The sequence below is a fragment of the Hermetia illucens genome, chromosome 1, assembly GCF_905115235.1.
Source record: "Hermetia illucens chromosome 1, iHerIll2.2.curated.20191125, whole genome shotgun sequence".
NCBI classification, from domain to species: Eukaryota; Metazoa; Arthropoda; class Insecta; order Diptera; family Stratiomyidae; genus Hermetia; species Hermetia illucens.
In genome coordinates, this window is record NC_051849.1 from 592,866 (window position 1) to 599,605 (window position 6,740).

General features: G+C 40.0%; 1 protein-coding gene across 1 annotated transcript in view; it reads right to left on the bottom strand.

The window, feature by feature from the left end:
- LOC119647131 (putative gamma-glutamylcyclotransferase CG2811) overlaps positions 1–6,740 on the bottom strand; it is a 42,443-nt gene that overhangs the window by 13,149 nt on the left and 22,554 nt on the right. The window lies entirely within an intron of this gene.

Consider the following 6,740-nt stretch of genomic DNA (forward strand, 5'->3'; position numbering starts at 1 on the left):
TTTATAATGTGTTAATTTTCTTACAAAAAATTTTGTTACTATCGTTTTATCCTAAGTACCTCATTTGTGGTTGTTATTGTAAGTTAAATGGAAATCCAGCCATTAGAAGAAAACATAAAATATCTGAACCCAACTGCATAGAATAGGTAATAGTCTTTCATAACTGCTAGATAATGGATATAATTGATTTTTATTAACTAATTCATTGGACGACACCATTAGCATTTCAGTATAATTGGTTTTTAATTACCAGGAATTCGTAAGAGCAGTTGATAAAATTAAATAAGTAGAAAAAACATACGAATAAATTCGGCGGACATTGTAAGTATTACTCTAACTTACTAAAATCATCCTAACCCGACCCAAGGGCACTTGGCGCAGAACAGCAGAGGAGTCTGCACTTCTTCTCTGCTGACTGCGTCAATTTCAGGAAATACAAAAATAAATACAATCGTCTTTCAATTTTCATTCATTAAGGTGAAAGGGGGACTAATCATCATATCAAAATTAGTGCATTATGTATGTCAAAATTCGGGAAAAGATGAATTGAACAGCAAAATTTTGAGGAGGAAATACACAATCTTTGCATTTGGAAAGCTCTTACTTCTACACATCATCGTTTATTCCAATACTTTAGCTATCGTAGTTTTTGAGTTATTATCATTTTAGCCTGACTTTGTCACCTCAAGGGTTACGAATAAAAAAATCCTTAATATTGTTTGCTTCGAATTGCATGAGTAATCGCCTGAAATACACTTTGCCCGGTAGTTTTGAAACACCCTGTGTACATTTCGCGACAGCAGTTTAACCTTGTCCCAACCTCTTTCAGTCCTGGAATACCTAATTGTACTTTATTTGTTTACCTGAGAAATTTTTTAAAGGTTTATTACTGTGAAAACGCATTACTCTAATTTATACCAAGTGATCAGAATCTTAATACTTTCCTGATATTGATTCAGTTTCGGATTATTTTAAATGTGTTTTCAGGACTAAAGAACAAATTGGTCAAATTAAGGGATTTAACGACGAGGGTTTTTCAAACAGAGAAATTGCACATAAAATTCCCCCAAGTCACCATATTTTCAATAATTTCTTAAAAGAATCTGAGAATTATGGAAGACGATAAAGGGGAGGAGGGAGAACTGGATACAGCCTCTTATACAGAGATTAATTAAACCATTACCCCAACATCAACCTTAACGATTAAAGAAAAAATCAAAAGAAAGTCGGTGTCGTAAGAAAGCTTGGCTTCTATTCACTCAAAATTGTATGCTTTGGATAGCCAAACGGAAAAAGGTTATTTTTACTATTAAAGAAAATGAGTTCTACTTGAAAAAAAAGTTTTTTATTATTCGCTAGTGTTGCTATTTTTATTTTTGCAAATACTATATATTTGCATTGATATTTCGGGAACCATTTGTTCCCTTCATCAGTGCTAACAAGTCCTATTATTTATCATCTCCGGGAGGTCCCCTTGGACTTGCTATTGTTCACCGACAAGTAACATTTGTAAAATATCATGTCTTAGACTGGCCTCACACGATCAGTGTTTCATCAATCTGCCATAAGTCAATTCATGAAAAATGGATTGATGAAATACTGATGGACTGATGTGTTCAGTATAAACAAGACGACAAAAAAAACCATTCTTTTGCATGTATTTAGAGATGCGTAAAATTTGGAATTCATGTTGCGATTAACACAATGGGAACACTGTAGTGCATTTCAACTTATCATCAGTCCAGCCAGATTGACAGATTTTATTTAAAAATTTAAATTTTAATTAATCCGTCAGCCATTGCCATAAAAATACCCTAGACGATCAGTTTGCCATGACTTTGTCATTCTTACCAACGCCAGACTGATGAAATATTGATCATCTAAGGTCAGCGTTACATTATGTGACCAAATTCACGAAATAAAAGCCGACAGAAAGTGATAATTCTGGATTTTCCAATATGACTATTCATGCTGCAAAAATTCGAGACAAAAATATTCAAGTTATAGATTCTCCGTCTTAGTTATCCTTCTTCAATGTTATGGAAAACTTTTAACAGTAGCTATTCTTAAAAGGATTTTTTGTTCAAATGGGCAGTAATATTGTACCACGAATGAACTAACAGCAACCATTGAAATAAAATATCATTAACCTTATACACAATAAACTCCGCCATGCTATTAACATAGTATGGTGGTCCCAAGCCCAGGTAAAGGAGGAGGGTTTGAGGCAACGTACTCTGTACTATCCTCAGTAAAACAAAAATAAAATGCTGAGATCAGGAAAAGAGATAAATAGAGTATAGATGGAGTTATTCTACTATGCTAAATCCTACTTGATCTCTCTTGGTGACAGGCCCCGCGACAGGTCGACCAAGAAAATGCATAGAATGTCGTTAGAAATATGATAATCGGATTGAGTCACAAGCCTCGGAGAAATGCTAGGGCGTCCACCTCAGTCGACGCGACAGGACGGGCCCCGGTCCTGTCGAGAAATGGGCAAGGGTTCTTGACGCATGGACGGTGTCAGGACGTAAGCAAGTTAGTCCGCACACAACGAACAAAACAAATACGTGCCTGCACGCTAAATGTTGGTACCCTAATTGGAAAGACGGAGGAACTCGCAAGAGCCCTTCGGAAAAGGTGCATTGACATCTGCGCTCTGCAAGAAACCCGATGGTCTGGTGCCAAAAGCTGCGACCTGGAACGCGAACGCGGTAAAAATCGCTACAAACTTCTCTATTTTGGTAAGCCACACACTCAATATGGTGTTGGCATTGCCATCTCAGAGGGTTTCCGTGATGCCATTAAAGAAGTCGAACGATTTGATGATCGGCTGATGAAGGTCACCATTATATCAGCTGATCGCACTATTCACTTCTTCACCGCGTATGCACCACAGACAGGTCGACCTGATGCCGAGAAAGATGCCCTCTGGCAACTTCTCGATGAAAACACTTGTCACGTGCCTGCTGACGATTACATAATCATTGCCGGCGACCTTAATGGTCATGTGGGTGAAAAGGCAGACGGTAACAGGTGCCATGGGGGAAAGGGGTTCGGAGCGCACAATGAAGGTGGCGAGCGTATAATCGATTTTGCGGACACCCATGACCTTGTACTTATGAATACATGGTTCATCAAACGGTTGTCTCATCTTCCCACATTTTATAGTGGGAACAATAAAACGCAAATCGACTATATTCTCATAAGACGTCAACGTTTTACCACTGTCACTGATTGCAAAGTCGTTCCCTATGAGACCATCGCACCTCAACATCGGCCGTTGATTGCTCCTGCGAATTAAGCCACCGATAAAACAGCGTGAGGAACGCACTGGCCCACCGCGCATTAAATGGTGGCGATTTCGTGAGAAGAAAGAAGAAACGGTCTCACTCATACGATTGCCAACCATTACGAATGTGGAAGAATCATGGAAACAAATGAAAGACACGATCCACAAAGCGGCCTCTGCAATCATCGGGGTCACCAAGCCGGGTAAGCGGTACATCAACCGAGATACTTGGCTTTGCAATGATGATGTTGAAATGAAGGTCCGTGAAAAGAAACGCCTCTACCACAAATTTCTCGACGATAAAGCACCTGCTAATTGGCAAATTTATAAGAATGCCAACCGGGAAGCAAAGAAAGCGGTCGCTGTCACCCGAGCGAACCATTTCAAAAATCTTTACGATAAACTGGACACTCGGGATGGCGAGAGAGATCTGTATCGACTTGCTAAAAGCCGTGATGAACGCACGCAGGATATCGAACACTTCTGTTGTGTTAATGACAAGAACGGTACTTTGCTTGCCAACCGTCGAGCCGCAACGGATAGATGGCGAGAATACTTCGAGCAGATTTCAACTGAAGAATTTGCTCATCCTCCACTTCCACAATCATTGCCCACATTTGAAGCAGTTCCACCAGTCAACGCAACTGAAGTCGAGGAGGCAATAAAACAAATGAAATCGGGGAAAGCAACAGGACCTGACAACATCGCATCTGAGCTCTGGAAAGCGAAGAGCTGGGACCCAACACTGTGGCTCAGTCAATTCTTTAACCGGGTTATTCAGGAAGGAAGAACACCATCTGACTGGCAAGAAAGTACCACTGTTACAATATGAAAAAAGAAAGGTAGTCCAGCAGAATGTTCAAATTACCGTCCGATCCGGTTACTTTCCCATACCATGAAGATTTTTGAAGGCATTCTTGACAACCGTATTCGCGAAATCGTTGAAATAACCGTGAATCAAGCCGGATTTGTCAAGAACTGCGGAACTGCTGACGCAATACACGCTGTGCGGTTACTCATGGAGAAACACCGTGAGAAGCATCGCGCTCTTTACATTGCCTTTCTGGATCTAGAGAAAGCGTTTGACCGTGTACCACACGAACTCATCTGGTATGCTTTACGATAACACTTCATGCCAGAAGAACTCGTGCGCTGGGTTCAATTGCTCTACCACGATCCGAAAAGTAAAGTTCGAAGTATGGCGGGTGTATCAAAACCGCTTCGTGTCTCTGTTGGTGTTCATCAAGGAAGTGCCCTCTCACCACTCCTCTTTGTCTTTGTTATGGACACCGTCACACGGGTTATCCAGCGCCCTACACACTGCTTTATGCAGATGATGTTTTCCTAGCATCTGATAGCGAAAATGATCTCGAGCAACTTGTTCAAAAATGGAATGATCGCCTCATGCAACACGGTCTCAGATTGAATTTAAACAAAACTGAATTTTTGACGACCGATCCCCATGAAACAGGCACAATCACTGTCAGCGGCAGTGATCTGCCCAGAACTGAACGATTTAAATACCTCGGGTCAATGCTATCAGCCAATGGAGAACTGCGTTATGAAATTGCTTCACGCATTAACGCAACCTGGATGAAGTGGCATTCCACAACTGGTGTCCTTTGTGATCGGCGTATCAACAAACGTCTCAAATCTAAAATTTAACGCAATGTCGTCCGTCCAGTCGCTCTCTATGGTTCTGAGTGTTAGCCGACCATAAAAGACAATGAACGGCGTCTTGCGGTAATGGAGACGAAGATGCTACGTTGGACTAGTGGCGTCACACGTTTAGATCACATCCGAAATGAGGATATCCGCGATTGTTATGGGGTTGCACCGATCGTGGAAAAGTTGCGAGAGAGGCGTCTTCGATGGTATGGTCATGCAATTCGTGCAAACGAGAATTCACTTGCTAAGATTGGTCTGAACATCGAAGTCGATGATAAACGACCAAAAGGCAGACCTAAGCAACGGTGGCTTGATACGCTGGATGGGGATTTGAAAGCCTCGAGATTGGACCCAGATCAGGCATTCGATAGAGCCAAATGGCGAAGCCGATCACGACGAGCCGACCCTGCTTGTGAACGGGACAAAGGCTGAAGAAAAAGAAGAAGAAGAACCTTATACACAATACGATTTGCTCCTGAGAAAATTTTATTGAAAAGTAAATATTATAAAACTTCTCAACCATGTTCCAACATGACCTATCAGTTTTGGTATTTTACTCCAAATTTAGATGAAATCAAATTTATTACCGTGTCAGTAAAATGTTGACAATGTCTACAATTGGATTTCTAGGATTAATCAATTATAGAAAACTTTTGAGTGAGAGTGGACCGTTGTCGCAGAGTACATATGCTCACTTTCATTTTCTTCCCATCACATCTTACCACGCAGTAAATTCACGTGGCAAAATAACAATTTTCATGTGTTATAACTTATTGACAATAATTCATAATCGTATCATAATCGCTCATGCTCCTACTAATGTGAATTTTTGTAGGATAGATTAAAAGGAGGCCTTTCCACTGTAGTTTGTAAATGCCATAAACCCCTATCTGGATAGCTGCGAAGTTAGAGTACAAGGCTGTTGTACGGAAGGTCGCGGGTGGAATCTCACTGGTGGCAGTGAGATTTGTATCGTGATTTGACGTTGGATACCAGTCGACTCAGCTGTGAATGAGTACTTGAATGAAATCAGGGTAATAATCTCGCGCGAGCGCAATGCTGACCACATTGCCTCCTACAGTGTGCTGTAGTGCACCGTTACGGTCTTAAATGAAATGCTCTAACAAACTTCAGGCCTTGATCCAATATAGATTGTTACGCCAACGATTATTATTATAAACCCCTATATGGCGCATAGCATAATACTAATATCGATACCATACCAGTTTTTTTTAATAAAATTGATACCTTAAAAATTACTTGTTATGAATGAAATCGTAGTTTTCGAGAAAGAAAACATTTCATTTATCTTCAATGCTGGGAAGTTGCCAGAAAACGTCGAGTTATGTTATACTCATTTAACAAAACGTGTCTTATTATTTTTCTTTAATAGCATTACCACATTTATTATCACAAAAAAATGTCATGGCACCTTAATACCTGACCACTCATATCATTTTTTGATTGCGCATATTGCATACCGTCGCGTCAGCCCCACGCAAAATTATTTAACAAGATTCGCGAAAACACACCCTCCTAATAATAGCTTCAGTTAAAACTTTCTCATATTCAAGCGCACATATAAAAAAACTCAAAAATACTCCATGTGCGCATCTCAAGATATAGAAATTTATTATAAGAACTTTTGTATTCGTTCAATATATTAATGTATTTAAGGTAAATGAACGACTAAGTTGCATGGAAGACTAGATTATTCGAATCACACTATTTTAATCATAAACCCACGTCACAATGAATCCTTAATGAAATAAAAACAAAC